The sequence below is a fragment of the Arachis ipaensis genome, chromosome B09 (genome assembly GCF_000816755.2).
Source record: "Arachis ipaensis cultivar K30076 chromosome B09, Araip1.1, whole genome shotgun sequence".
NCBI classification, from domain to species: domain Eukaryota; kingdom Viridiplantae; phylum Streptophyta; class Magnoliopsida; order Fabales; family Fabaceae; genus Arachis; species Arachis ipaensis.
In genome coordinates, this window is record NC_029793.2 from 95,366,038 (window position 1) to 95,380,207 (window position 14,170).

The 14,170-nt window shown below is 33.4% G+C and overlaps 2 long non-coding RNA genes and 1 pseudogene across 2 annotated transcripts; 2 read left to right on the forward strand and 1 right to left on the reverse strand.

Annotated features, from left to right (window-relative positions):
* LOC107619002 lies at positions 1,009 to 6,209 on the forward strand (annotated as a pseudogene).
* Positions 6,914 to 8,243, reverse strand: LOC110266295. Its single transcript, XR_002353524.1, has 2 exons — positions 7,727 to 8,243; positions 6,914 to 7,645 (listed from the first exon to the last, which is right to left on the reverse strand). It is a non-coding gene; the product is annotated as an uncharacterized LOC110266295 (long non-coding RNA).
* On the forward strand, positions 12,458 to 12,939 carry LOC107617005. Its single transcript, XR_002353834.1, has 2 exons — positions 12,458 to 12,591; positions 12,741 to 12,939. It is a non-coding gene; the product is annotated as an uncharacterized LOC107617005 (long non-coding RNA).

Sequence of the window (14,170 nt, forward strand, 5' to 3'; positions counted from 1 at the left end):
ATTTCTATTTATTAATTAATTATATAATTAGAAATCTGGAATAAGTAAGTGAGTGAATGGTGGGAGTATTTGTTAATTTATGTTAATATTTAATGAAAAGTAGATAGTTATTCAAAGGTGGGAGTATTAATTACTTGAATTAATTGTATTTTAAAAATTAGTTTCTTATTCAAAACAAATCGATTTATAAACGTGTTACAAAAAGAAAAATCAAAATGATTATCAATAAGAAATAAAAGGATTATTAGATATACACCAATAGGGGTATTACTCTTCCAATCATACACTTAAAGCCCTAGATATAGACCAAGTAGTCTCACAAGCAAGTTGAAATTCACGCAATCCTGAATCCATAACCATCAACGATAACATAAATTCCTATCTTCATATAAAATACATTTACTTACTCTTAAAGTTTAATTATATGAGTTTAATTTTGATATATTAATAGAGTAAAATTTTTACATTTGTCTAGTTATATTTATTTTATCACCATTCATGTATTATAATACATCTGAAAAAGAAAATATAAAGAAGCAACATTTGAATAAACCATTTTTTTTTTTGTTTTTGATACAATTATTATTTTGACTCTCACGATTCTCATTCACTCAGAGATATAAAAGTAGTGAAATTTCAATTAAACTAGCCGGTTTAAATGGATTAATAAAAAATTGTTCTTCTGTTTTATCTATTTCATATAAAAAATTTGTTTGTAAAAAATCGGTAAAATCGATGAACCTAATAAACTAATGCAATTTTTTCATTTTAGATCTAATGACTAACTCCATCCTCTTCTCTCTTTGTTGTAGCTAACTTATCCGCTAGCATTCCCTCTCACTTCATCAAATCCTTGCTCGTTTCTCAGCTCACGTTGTCACCGATTCATGTTCGCGTTTGCTTTTGCCTCTTTTTAGATTTAGTTCGTCATCCACATTGTCATTTGCCTCTGCGTGAACAAAACTAGTTCACTGCCACCATTATCACCTACCTTTACTTGCCTATAATATGGTTCATTGCTTCGACGGTGCAGCTGGATTAGGGCACAACAATGGAACAGAGGCATCAAAGCGCTATGGAGCTACTGGTGTAGAGCTTGGTGGCGAAAAAGTATGAAGGCAGAGGAGATTGATGTGAAAATAAGGAAAGAAAAAGTGATGAAAGATTGAGAGAGAAATAGAGGAGGAAGAGAGATTGAGAAGACAGTAAGTAAAAATTACCGAAAAATGAAAGGGTTAGGCACTTAGAAATTTTTTAGGTTAGAATGTATTTTAAATAGTTATAAAGGTTCTTTTCTTTTATTGACTAGTAGACTAGTAATTGTATTGAATGTAAAATTTTATTGGTATAAACTATACACATCATGTAAAAGCATGAAATTTTGAAAATTTATATTGATTATTTACATAATTTTATTATAGAAAAGTATAGGGTACCAACATATTATCTGCCAACTTATTATCAACAATAATTAATTATTATATTTTAAACACATATATAAAGAGACACATCCAAAAAATATATTTATAAAGACACTTCTATTAAACACAGCCATAAAAAAGACATTTTTATTAGACACATCCACGAAGACACTTCCATTAAACACAGTTATAAATAAAAGTTGACAGAAGTTGGCAGGAAATACTGTTGGTAACGTAGCGGGACCGTTTTATTATTTATTCATTATTTAAATTGGTTCAACTACGGAAGAACTACGATTAAACCTTTAAACCTCTAAACCAGTTCTTCAACCAATTCACTAACTAGTCAGGCTCTCAGGACCTTGGTTTCTCCGTCTCCACCTCTTTGTCTTGCGTTATTTCATCTTTCCTCCTTCTCACATTCTCTTTCTCTATCCCTTGTCATCACTGCACCTTCTCCCACCCTAAACTCATCGTTCCGCTTTTTCCATCCCTTCCTACTCACTTCACCATGCCTTACTGTTGTCTTTTTCTTGCCCATCGCCTTCTCCTTATTTTCGTCCTTGTCGCACTATAGCGCATTGATCTTTTCTTTTGTCACGCTCCCTTCTCCCTCCTCCATCCAAAGAAATCTGAGGTTGTAACCTAGATCTTAATAATTGAATTCATTGTCATCTAGATCTAAAGACAACATCGCCTTCTCTAGTTCTACTTACTCTTGTCGACGCCTCCACCTCATTGGTTATGCTTTCCCTCATTCTTGTCATTGCCTTCACTTCTTAGGTTTGCTGCCACTGCCGCTACCTCTTAATTGCTCCATTCTGAAATATAGATGTGCATCATGTTTTTTTCTAATTTTTTTAGTGAATTTTTTGTTTTGCAATAGTACTTTTCTTCTTAATTATGTTCCGCAATAAATACTTCTAGTGTAAGGTTTTGGATGGTTTTTTAGTATTAAAATTTGGATGTTTATTTAGATGGTATGTTTGGATGCATTAGGTTTAGGATTTCTAATTTTGGATATTTAACTTCGCGTAAATGATTCAATAAATTTTTTATTTTGGATGTCCCGAAATAGATATCTCATTTTTTGAGGTTCTTTAAAGTAGAATTTTATTTAAATGTTTGATTTAATGAAGTTTTGGATGGTCTATGATATAAAATTTTGGTTGTTTAATTACGTGGAGTTTTGAATGTTTGATTATGTGGAATTTTCACTACAAAATTTTTGATTGTTTGTGAAAGTTTTTAGTGGGAGTTATTATAAACTTTCATAATATATTTTAATGGTGACAATTTGTAAAACCTCCCTGAATCATTAATAATAACCCCTACAGCCCAATCAATACTAAAAAGATTTCTAACCCAAATAATATTAGCCCATAACAAAAATTGAAAAAAATAACAGTCAGAAGAGGGGCTTCGAGCGAGAAAGAGAGTGAGAGGGAGATGGACGATTCATTGCCGCCGCCATTCATCTCCTTGCCGTCATCATCTCCTCCGTCAAGTGTTGCCGGTGGAGTTATGAATGGAGATTGTGGAGTCTCTGAATTTTCGTTGACCTCTCAGAGTGACAATTTGATTCAGATTGTTGAGGTAATGCTTTAAATCTTCCGCTTCTTTGTCGTCTTCAACCGCGGGTTGTGCCGTTAGTTCTGCTTTTCCTCTGGCGGCTTGAAGCACTCATAGTGCGATTTTGGCGTGGATTCGGTGGTACCAGCTGAGGAGATCAAGAAGGCGAGCTAGCGAATCTCTTTAAGCTTCGATTGAAGCTACGTTCAAAACTATCAGATCTCATGGAACTGATTTCATGTCGTGTGGAGTGATTACAATAAGGATTTGTTCCTAATTTTTTCTCGTTCTTTGCTTTCTTCAATTCTTCAAATATTTTCAAAGATATTAGATTTTGTGATAATTTGATGATATAGTTTTGGCAAAATTATACACAAATTCTTCTTCTTATGTTCTAATGTACTCTTCTTTTCTGTAAATTTTTCAGGTCAAGGCTTTAGGTCAAGGCAGAGGATTTGATATAGATTTAGTTAACAAGGTCTACATTCTCACTCAGTTCAACTTAGCTTCAATCAACAGGCATATTGCACGTGCTTACAACTCTGGCACTGGTGTCACATTTGGAGATGGCTATGTTGAGGTATACTTGGCATGGATTCTGTGTTGAGGAACTATACTTGTGATTACTCAATACTAAGAATGCTTGTATTTATTATTTTAGGTTCTTGTTGCTACTCAAACTCCAGGGGAGGCAGGTAAAAGATGGTTTCAGGGTACTGCTGATGTCGTGCGGTAGTTCCACTGGCTCTTTGAGGTATAATAATTCTATAGAAATTAGAGTAGTTACAGAATCTACACTTGAACTCTTTAATCCAAGTTATGTTGTTTAACTATGATGCTGTAGGATCCTAGAAGCAAGGATATTGAGGATGTCCTTATTCTTTCTGAGGATCATCTCTACCGAATGGACTATATGGACTTTGTTCAAGTATGGCACCGTTGCGTCCAATTAATAGTTCTTCCTTTTCTCCTTCAATAGTGTTGTTGCATTCAAATTTGACATGTTCTGACTCATCTTCATATCCAGAATCATTGCGAGAGTGGTGTAGATATTACTCTTTTTTGTCTCCCCATGGATGACAGGTAGGTTGGGTTAATGATTTTTGAATCTGTTTCTAGTATACATAATCACATGATGTATATCTTGAAATCACTTTGTCATCTTTCTCTGGATGAGAAACTAGCTCTTTTATCAGTTCAAATGAATAAATGATTCAACGATGTTTGTCACATATTATTCTTTAAAACTCTCTTCATATGTGACAGCCGTGCCTCTGATTTTGGTCTAATGAAGATAGATGATAAAGGAAGGATTCTCTCATTCAGTGAAAAGTCTAAAGGAGAAGACTTAAAAGCAATGGTAATAACTCATGTTTGTGCTGCTTTTTACATATTAGGAGTTTCAAGAATAAGGTTTACAGCTAATACTGCTTCATAATATAGCAAGTAGATACAACTGTTCTTGGGCTTTCAAAGGAAGAGGATTTAAAAAAACCATACATTGCTTCTATAGGTGTGTATGTATTCAAGAAGGAGATACTTTTTAATCTATTAAGATATTGAACTATAGCAACATGTGAGGCTTTTCAGAGGGCATTCAAATAAAATAATATTAACTGAAAATGAACTGACTCATCCTATTGCAAATCTTGTTTCGCTAAGTGCTACAAATTTATTAAATATAGATGATGGTTTTCAACTGCAAATGACTTTAGATCAGAGGTCATCCCTGCCTCAGCGAGAGAATTTTACATGAAGGTAAAGGAATAATTCACACATGATATTACATGTGGTGTGATATTTATCTTTCATTTTTAGTGCACTAGATTTCAATCCACCCATGCAATCCACATATATATAACCATGAAATATTTATGAGAAAAATAGAATCTTGCCTTTGTATCTAGCAGAAAGCTTATGTTCACCCGATGAACTTTCATAACAAATACTTGCCTGCAGGCTTATCTCTTCAATGATTACTAGGAGGACATAGGAACGATCCAATCATTCTTTGAGGCAAATGTAACCCTCACTGAGCATGTGAGTCTCAAATTTTACTGTATTACCGATCTTATTGAGCTTCAATATCATAAATATATCCAGATTTCTAACTAGTAGAAGGCTGTCCTACACTACAGGTAAACCTAAGACATCAATTAAACTTCAAGCTTTAAAAACTTCTACAAACATGTATCAATTAACCTTTATAATTTGTGCATTTTGCATATAACAGCATGTGGTCATAATATGAAGGCCAAAGCACCAAGACTAATTTACAGGAAAAAAAATAGCATATATAAGAGAATAAAATAATGAAGATTATTAGCATGTGTAGCATGCATGCATGATATGATTGTTATTTGTTTCTGAAAGAGAATATATAGTACACACTACTATTAATGTATATCATGATTACTCTCTACCACTCTTTTATACAGTACTATCTATTCTACCATCATGCTATGCCGGTTAGCTTGTCCTTAATTATTCACTTTCTACACAAATTTCCTAAATGAGTCAAAATGATCAAGGGATCAAGTTGACTATTGTTTTTTATTCATATGAACTATTTGAACTCATTAACACCAGATCAAAGTAAGAAGTACCTCTTAATTTTGCTTTTAATCAAGGTTCTAATTTTGTTGTGTGTAAACTAGGATGCCGTGGTCTCTCCAAATCGAATGTCTACTTTGTTTCTCTCTTAGGGTAATTAATTCTTTTGTTTCTGTTTTTTAATGATATTATTATGGCTTTTATTTTTCCTATTTTGTTGCATTGATGTTTATCATTATGAACATATAGCCTCTTATTTCAATGTGTACTCTGCTCTTAATTTTTTGAAAAGTGAGAGAAGAATCTGCTTGCAATGAGGGGAATAATTTTGGTATAGGATCTCAGATTCATGACAAGGGATATAAGGATGAGGTGTACATTTTTATTGTTTTTATTATTCTAAATGAAATGGTTGTTCTATGACAGTTCTTACATGTTTAGTAGTATGGATTATGGAATAAGGAATATATATTGGCATGTAGTTTATTTTTTGTACAATAGGAAATGCTTCAAGATAGGTCGCTGAAGCTGTTAGCTGGTGTATACTTTTTCTTTCTACTAAGCTTGTAATTAGAGTTATTTCTAGTTTCTGGACAATGGAGAGAATGCTTCATAGATGAAATGATTAGTGAAAAACTAAATGTGGGAAACAATAAGTAGCAGTTAGTCTCATATTTGAAAATAATTGACAATAGCCAAAGTTAGGACTTCAAGCTTGCTGTTGCTTCTTTTTTTTTTAATTTGAGAATATGTAAATGAGATGAGATTAATGAATGATTTGAAATTAAAAATAAATAAATAATTATAGGGTTTGTGGAGGTTTGAAAATCTCACAAAATAGTTAATTTTTTTTATATTAAAAAATTAATTTGTGGGGGTTTTAAATTGCCACAAAAGTAATTTAAAACTGTCACAAAAGTCCAATATAAAACCCCCACTAAACACTTAAGAAATCTTCACTGAATAGATTGTGGAGGTTTTTAAAAACCCCCACTCACGAAAAGTTTATGCACGAGCTATCCCTCTTAATAAGGTAATTTCTAGAGATCCTAATCTTTAATTTGAATTAAGTTTTACTATATTTAGATCAGAATTAAATTTTATACAAAATTTAGAATGTCTGCTACTGCACTCATAAAGATTTAAAAAGATAGCAAGCAGTAGTATATTTGTAAAATCCATAATAATTTCAATTCTAATCCGTTGCTTCTAAATTTTGGTGAGGTTACACTCAACACCCCAAAGTTTCAAAAGAAATAAGTTTTCGGTTCATATCACATCATTTGATTAATTAATTGTCAATTGAAAGTGAAGCCCTATTTTCATAAATCAGCTCAGAATTTCCAGCAAGCAACCTAGCTTCCAAAGTGATTTAATTAAGTCTACAAAATAGCTATGAACATGAAATTTATACTCAATTAAAATATACTTATAGACCTTCAAAATTCCTTTAGTAGTAACTCAAGATGTTAAGTAAATCAAAAGTTCTAGTGGTTGGAAAATGACATTGCAGAACTAGAAATTCAGAAAATTCAACAGCAACAACCAAATTTCAAAAATTCATATCTCCCAAACTACTTGGCCAAATTCCTGAAAATTTTATGGTACATTCAAGATACACCAAGGTTTCCCAAAAAAATAATTTCATCAAAAAGGGTGGTCTGGACTGCTCCCTGAATTTATTTTGAATTGCTGCCAAATATGCAGCAATTATGCATCAAGTAATTTAACAACCTCACATACCAAATTTTATATATAAGCCTAAAATTTCTCTAAAACCATAATTATTTCTTTCTTTTAACTAATCAAAGTTTCTAGAAAGATTAGCACAGCCCCAAAAGCTTAGCTCTTGTCAATTTGACCATTCATACATCATATATTCATACAAGAGCATACCATTATGATAAAATAATGCATGCTAGCACATCAATTATCTTCATCATTATCATACATAATCCAACATCATAGCTAGTAGCAACTACTCATTACATCTTCAATAAATATTATTCACATAAATACAAACATATAATTATACTAGCTTTCCTTACCTCTTGTGGAGTTCAAAATTCTATTTCTGCTTCTTCCTTGAATTAGAAACCCTAACATAGCAAAAATCAAATTTTGTTACATCTCCAAGGCCATTTGGCCAAACCATACATGAGTAAGAGAAGAGTTCTTACTCTCCTTAAGTAGCTGTTCTTGAAAGAACCGATCAAGCTAACTAAAAATGGAGCACAGTGAGAGTTAAATTTTTTAATTTTAAGAAGAGGTGAGAAAAGGAGGACGCTGGTTCTTAACCAGCAAGAAGAACTCAAATAAAATTGATTGGATGAAAGTCTCCTATTTCGGTCAGCCTCTATTCTTGCTCCCTCTTCCTCTCTCGGCAACGTCTCTGTCCCTCTCTTCTCCTTTTGTTTGTGCATTTTTTGTTGCATGTAGAAGAATGAGAAGCTTGGCTTATATACAATGGAGAAGAGGTGAGTTAGTGGAAAAAGCTTCGTGGCTCCCTTCCTCAGCAACACGTAAGCACCACATTGAATGAGTAAGAGGTGACCATAGTTCTTTTCCAGTTCCGTTTGGTGATGAGAGGAGGAAGACTGAAGTTAGATCTGATCAAGATTAGGTTCTCTCTTTGTTTTAGTCTCATGATTATGGTTTGGTTGAACTAAAAAAAAGAGTGGTTTAATGTGTGTTTAATCATGTGTTAACTAGTCAAATGATATATCTATACTCCTTTTTAATTAATTCAAATGAATAATTAAAAATATGATGTTTATGATGTTTGATAGAAAAATGTGAAGAAAGAAAAAAGAAAACTGTAACTTTATAACGGAGGAAAAACCGGTTTAATTATAAAAATGTAGAGTTTGTTTGATATAGTTTTTAACTTAAAACACGCTTTTATTTATTACAATATATCTATTCTTTTTATTTATCAAGTCTAAATCTGTTTTATTATTTTATGATAAAATAATTTTTAAATATAAAATTTTTTATCACATAATTTTTAAAAATAATTCTATAAAAATTCGGAGTGTTATAGGCGTCCATCACCGAAAATATAATGAGGGACCCAAAATTCGATGCTTGTGTTAGAGGAATCCATGATGGTGATAGGCTTAAGGTGTGGGGCTTCTACCTGTCCGGCCCTTTTGCTTCTGTTTTTCAAAGATCAATCCTTATTTCTCTACTTTATGATCCAATTGCTTTCACGCTTTTTCATTGTGCTCCACATGCAAATTATTGCATCAGCTAGCGACCATATTCTTCGCCACCCCCCATTTTATTCAAATGCAGATATGTTATTAGGTTTTTGAGAAATTTATTATTATTATTATTTGAAGTCTAAAGCTACAAATTAAAGCATAGAAATGAGTATAGTTTACAGGTGTTTTAACACAAAGCTAATATGATGAAGTCATAGAAATACTTAACATACGTTTTTCTTTTAACATTATTTTTTTTATCTGTTATGTTCATAATTTTTTACTCTTTTTCTTCATGTTATTTTTGGTAGACAAAGTCACCAGCTACAGCTAGGGTGGACTCCAACATCGTCAAACATGGTTCGATAAGAGATCAGAACAATTGATATGAGTCCATCTTGACCATTGAATCACTTATCTTTTTATTGGCCGTGTTAGAATATAATTAGGATCAATTAGTATTATTTAGTATGTCTGAATATTTATTATAGGAGATTATGTTTTTATTATTATGATTCTCTTAGTACCTATAAATACCCTTTCATATTGTATTATTCCAAACAACTTGAATAGATAACTTGAATACACTCAATAATACACAAATCCTTTCTTCAGTTTAGTCTCTTGTTTCTAACATGGTATTAGAGTCATGGTATCCTCCTTGAGGAGGATACGTTGTTTTTTCTTCTGGTGAAATCATTATATTTTTCTTCTGTGCTATTTTTTTTCCTTCTCTTTTATCAATGCTTTTTTTTGGCAGTTCGCCATCTTTTCAGCAGTTTTTCGGCCATTCTTGAGGTAGTTCCGTTTATGTTCTCTCGTGGCAGTTTCGTCTGCATTTTCTTGTGGCAGTTCCGTCTGTATTTCGTCTGTGTTTCCTTGTGACAGTTCCGTCTGCACTTCCTTCAGATAGCGGCAGTTCCGTCTGCGCTTCTTTCAGACAAGCGGCAGTTCCGTCTGTGCTTCCTTCAGACAAGCAGCAGTTCTGTCTACGTTTCCTTCAGACTAGCGGCAGTTCCATGTACGCTTCCTTCAGACAAGTGGCAGTTCCATCTGCGTTTCCTTCCGGCAGTTCCGTCTGCACCCGTTTTATCAGTTTATGCAGTTTTTTTCTCTTTATTTCGTTGTTTTAAATAAGTTTCAAACTCAAGTTGTCAGTTGAGTTTGAGGGGGATGTTAGAATATAATTAGGATCAATAAGTATTATTTAGTATATCTGAATATTTATTATAGGAGATTACGTCTTTATTATTACGATTCTCTTAGTACCTATAAATATCCTTTTGTATTGTATTATTCCAGACAACTTGAATAGACAACTTGATCACACTCAATAATACACAAATCCCTTCTGCAGTTAGTCTCTTGTTTCTAACAGGCCGTTTGTGATTTTCTTTGAATATGTGCCTTATTGTTAGAAATATAATCATTCACACGTTGCTTTCTTCCATCAACTTAAGTTTTTTGGATGAGTGATTTCTTGACATGGTACCAGAATTTTATGTCTAAACACTACAAGAAAAAAGGCCTTTCGGCACCCTTTTTTCTTGCCACGCTTTTAAAGCATGCCCAAAAGTGGTCTATGGGCACGCTTTTGCGAGGGTGGCCACTGATTTGGAATTTGGCCACGCTTATTTTTGCCATGCTTAATAAGCGTGGCCATAGAAAAAATTGGCACGCTTTTATGAGGGTGGCTACTGATTTGTGATTTGGCCATGCTTTTTTTTGGCACGCTTCAAAAGCGTGACCATAGAGAGAAACCCGCACGCTTAAAAAGCGTGGCTAGTTAGTTTTCAATGGTCACATTTTTAAAGCATGCCCATATCTTATGTTTATTTGGGCACCTTACAAAAGCGTACCGATAAAATTCCCTCCTTCCAAACTTTAGTTTTCCACCCATTTTTTTCACACTTCACTTTTTTTTCTAAGTTTTATGTTTTAACCCTAGACTAGAAGTGTTGGTTTCGAAAATCACTTCTAACCCTATGTCGCCGTCACTCACCCTTCTCATCTCTGCAACCCTAACTCCCTCTCCCAACAACGCCGCTGTCTCCCTCTCTCAACCCGTCACAACCCCTCCCTCCAACCCGTCGCAGCACCACCAACCATCAGTACCACTCGTCGCTCATGCCCCACGCCGCAGTCTCCCTCTCTCACGCATGGCACCAACCATCAGCACCACTCGTCAGCGCCACTCGTCAGCGGCAACCCGTCAGTGCCAACCGTCATTCTGCTAGTGCCGACGTCTCTGGTGTTTATAGGAAACGATCGGTGGCATCTCCATCGAGCTTGGCGTCGGATGCATCGCTGGCGTCAGCGGTAAAGATTTGATTCATGGTTTAGGGTTTCTCTGAAGTCACTGCTTGAAAGGTTCGATTCCTTGCCCCTCGTCTTGCTTGAAACCATCGTGAATAATTGCAAGAAGGCTTTCTCTGAAGTCGCTGCTGAGAGGGTTCTTGATGATATGGTTAGGTTAATTGACGATCCTCAAACAGTTTTAATAACCGCAACAAGGCTTTGATCATGATTGAGGCTTGAGGCGAATCCACCATCGAGCTTCACTATCTCCCTGTTTATGAAGAAACTTACAAGGTACTACTACCTTTTTTTTCCTATTTCATGCATATCTGCTTCATTGTTAAGTTGGTGATAGCTCTGCCATATTTATTTACTTATTTATTATATAATTAATAATTGAATTTTTACCTAATAAGAGTAGATTATAAGGCCCAGTTACGATTTAAGTAAGAAAACAGTTGTATTCCTAGAGATTGAATTTTTCTTCGATTATTTATATATACTTTCTAAATAATTTTTCAAATGTTCTAATAAAAAGTTGAATCAAATGCATGAGCTATTTGCCACTTATGAAAAAAATAGCTTATTTTGTCAAACTAAAATCATCTTTGGGGAGCGAAAATGTCATTTTTTTCTCTCTTTCAGAAGGGTCATTTTGTCAAAACTTGAATTTTTTTAAAGCCAAAATGGTAGTTAGTTGATACCCTTTTTATCATACTCTTAATCTGCAGTGAAGAAGGTCCTGTTGTGGCTGCTGAGCCAGCAGCTCTTGCTGAGCATAATGTTAGTTTGCTGACAGTTCCAAGTGCAAAGACTCTTGGAGAATAGGCTGGGGTAAGTCCTTGAAACTTTGTTCTGCCATGCAAGATTGATTCGGAAGGAAAAGCTAGGAAGGTAGCTGGTTGCTCCTGCGTAGTTGTGAAGGTATCATGTTTTGCTTTGCTTTTGTGCAAGTTGAACCTTTTGCTAATTGCTATCGTCTCTTTCTTTATTCATTTATTATTATTATTATTATTATTATTATTATTATAATTCTTAAACTATTCGTCCCTGTAGGATTTTGGAGAAGAACATGAAGCCTATAATGTTGTCCTTCAGCACGTTAAAGCTCAATGAGTAATTTCTGGAAATTTCTGTGTCTTTTATAGCATTGAAAATTATTATTTATTTATCTGTACTTGACTGAGATATTACATTATCTTGTTCTATTTTCATTGATAAGGTGATTTGTAGTATCTGATCTATATGAAATTTGGAACTTGTAATGCTATACGCTAGGCAATTATTTGACCTCAGAGAAATTTTGTTTTTCTCGAGCATAAATGGATCAAGCATTATTTTGTTTTAGCTTTATGCAATTTATGCATCCTTGCTGAGATTTTATTTTTACTTACTTCCTTCATTACAAAGTTCACAGGATCAAGGAGACACGGTTGATTTTTTAGGACCCTTAATATCTCAAATTCACACTGTCCATGAGATCTTAGAAAAACATGAGTGACACATACGGTGTACTGTCCGGCGATCGTGGTTTCAGAAAGGTATAACATCATTTTCAAGCTAATAGTTACAATACAAAATTGCAGTATATTTTGTGTAATTGTGCCTAGACTTGTTGAAATCATTATTAAATGAAGATAAAATGGTTGTGTGTGTTTTCATGGCATTTCTTTTAAACTTGTTGTTGCAGGTAAGAAGAATGGGAAGTAAAGAAACTGCATTGATAGTCATGCATGAAGAATATAAAATCCTCAAGTGCTACAAAAATGATAGAAGTTCTTCCAAGAGGGCCATCTCCTTTCTCTAAAGCATAATGTTGTGAGCTACAAGATTCAGCATCATGAGTTTTTGCCTATAAACTGCGAAACTCAACAATATTATGTTTGGATTATTCATATTAATTTTTTTATTTTCTACACAAAAAATGACAGATAGAATAAGTTAATGACTTTTAATAAGTTTTATATGTATTGATATTTTTTATCCCACTGTATTTTATAACTACTTTGGTTATAAGAGATTGATATAGCTAATTTGGTTTGAATTTTATTAATGTAATACTAATTTTCATTAATTAATTTTTTTAAATGATATTCACAAATTTTTGTCAATGTTTTTTATTGTTTTTAGAGTGCATTAGAGTACTCTAAAAGTATAGCCAGATTTTTTTTTAATTTGATAGGGGTATAGCCACGCTTTAAAAGCGTAGCAATAGGTCCATGTTTCTTTGACTATTGGCACGCTTCAAAAGTGACACCATATCTTTTACTGTTGGCACGTTTCAAAAGCGTAGCCATATCTTTCATTTTTCGGTATGCTTTTAAAGCGTGCCAATAGGTTAATACATATCGCTACGCTGAAAAGCGTGGCGAGAGTGAAAAGGCAAAAAAGAAAGCGTACCGATAGATCCACAAAAGCGTGGCGATAGAGCAACTGGCACGCTCGCAAATGTGACCCTTTCAAAAGCGTACCGATAGCTCAAAAAGCGTGGCGAAAAATTGTCGGCACCCTTTTTAGCACTTTTCGGCACGCTTTAAAAGCGTGGCAGAAAGCTTATTTTCTTGTAGTGAAAAGATTTAAAGTTCGATCCTTGGTGAACTCCAAAAATGACAAAAAGATAACATAAGACAAATAAAAAGAGAAAAAAACCTATGTAAAAATTAAGCAAATAAAAAAAAAACTTTTACTTAAAAGAAAGTATTAGAGATATAACTATTCATGTTATTTTCTTTTATCAATTTAAACTTTTGAATTGAATAGTTTCATGACACTTATCCTTCTCCTTTTTGTAGTGTTGATCCTCCATTGCACTTTCTATATTTATAAAATCCTCCCACCCGTTATTTCGGTTATTAAAGCATTATATTATATTCTTCATTCTAATGATTCATTCTTTCATGTTCATTTTTTTTACTTCTCGTCTTTATTTAGTTTTTATCTTATTTTAGTAAGATTTATTATATAGATCCATATAGTTTACTTTGAAAATAAAGGTTCTCAAACCCATTTAGTTAGAGATAAGATCATCTAGTCTTTATATCCCAAGGATATTATACATCTTGATTTATTTAAATTTGATATTAACATGCTTAATTTAAGAATGCAATGGAAGAGCAACAG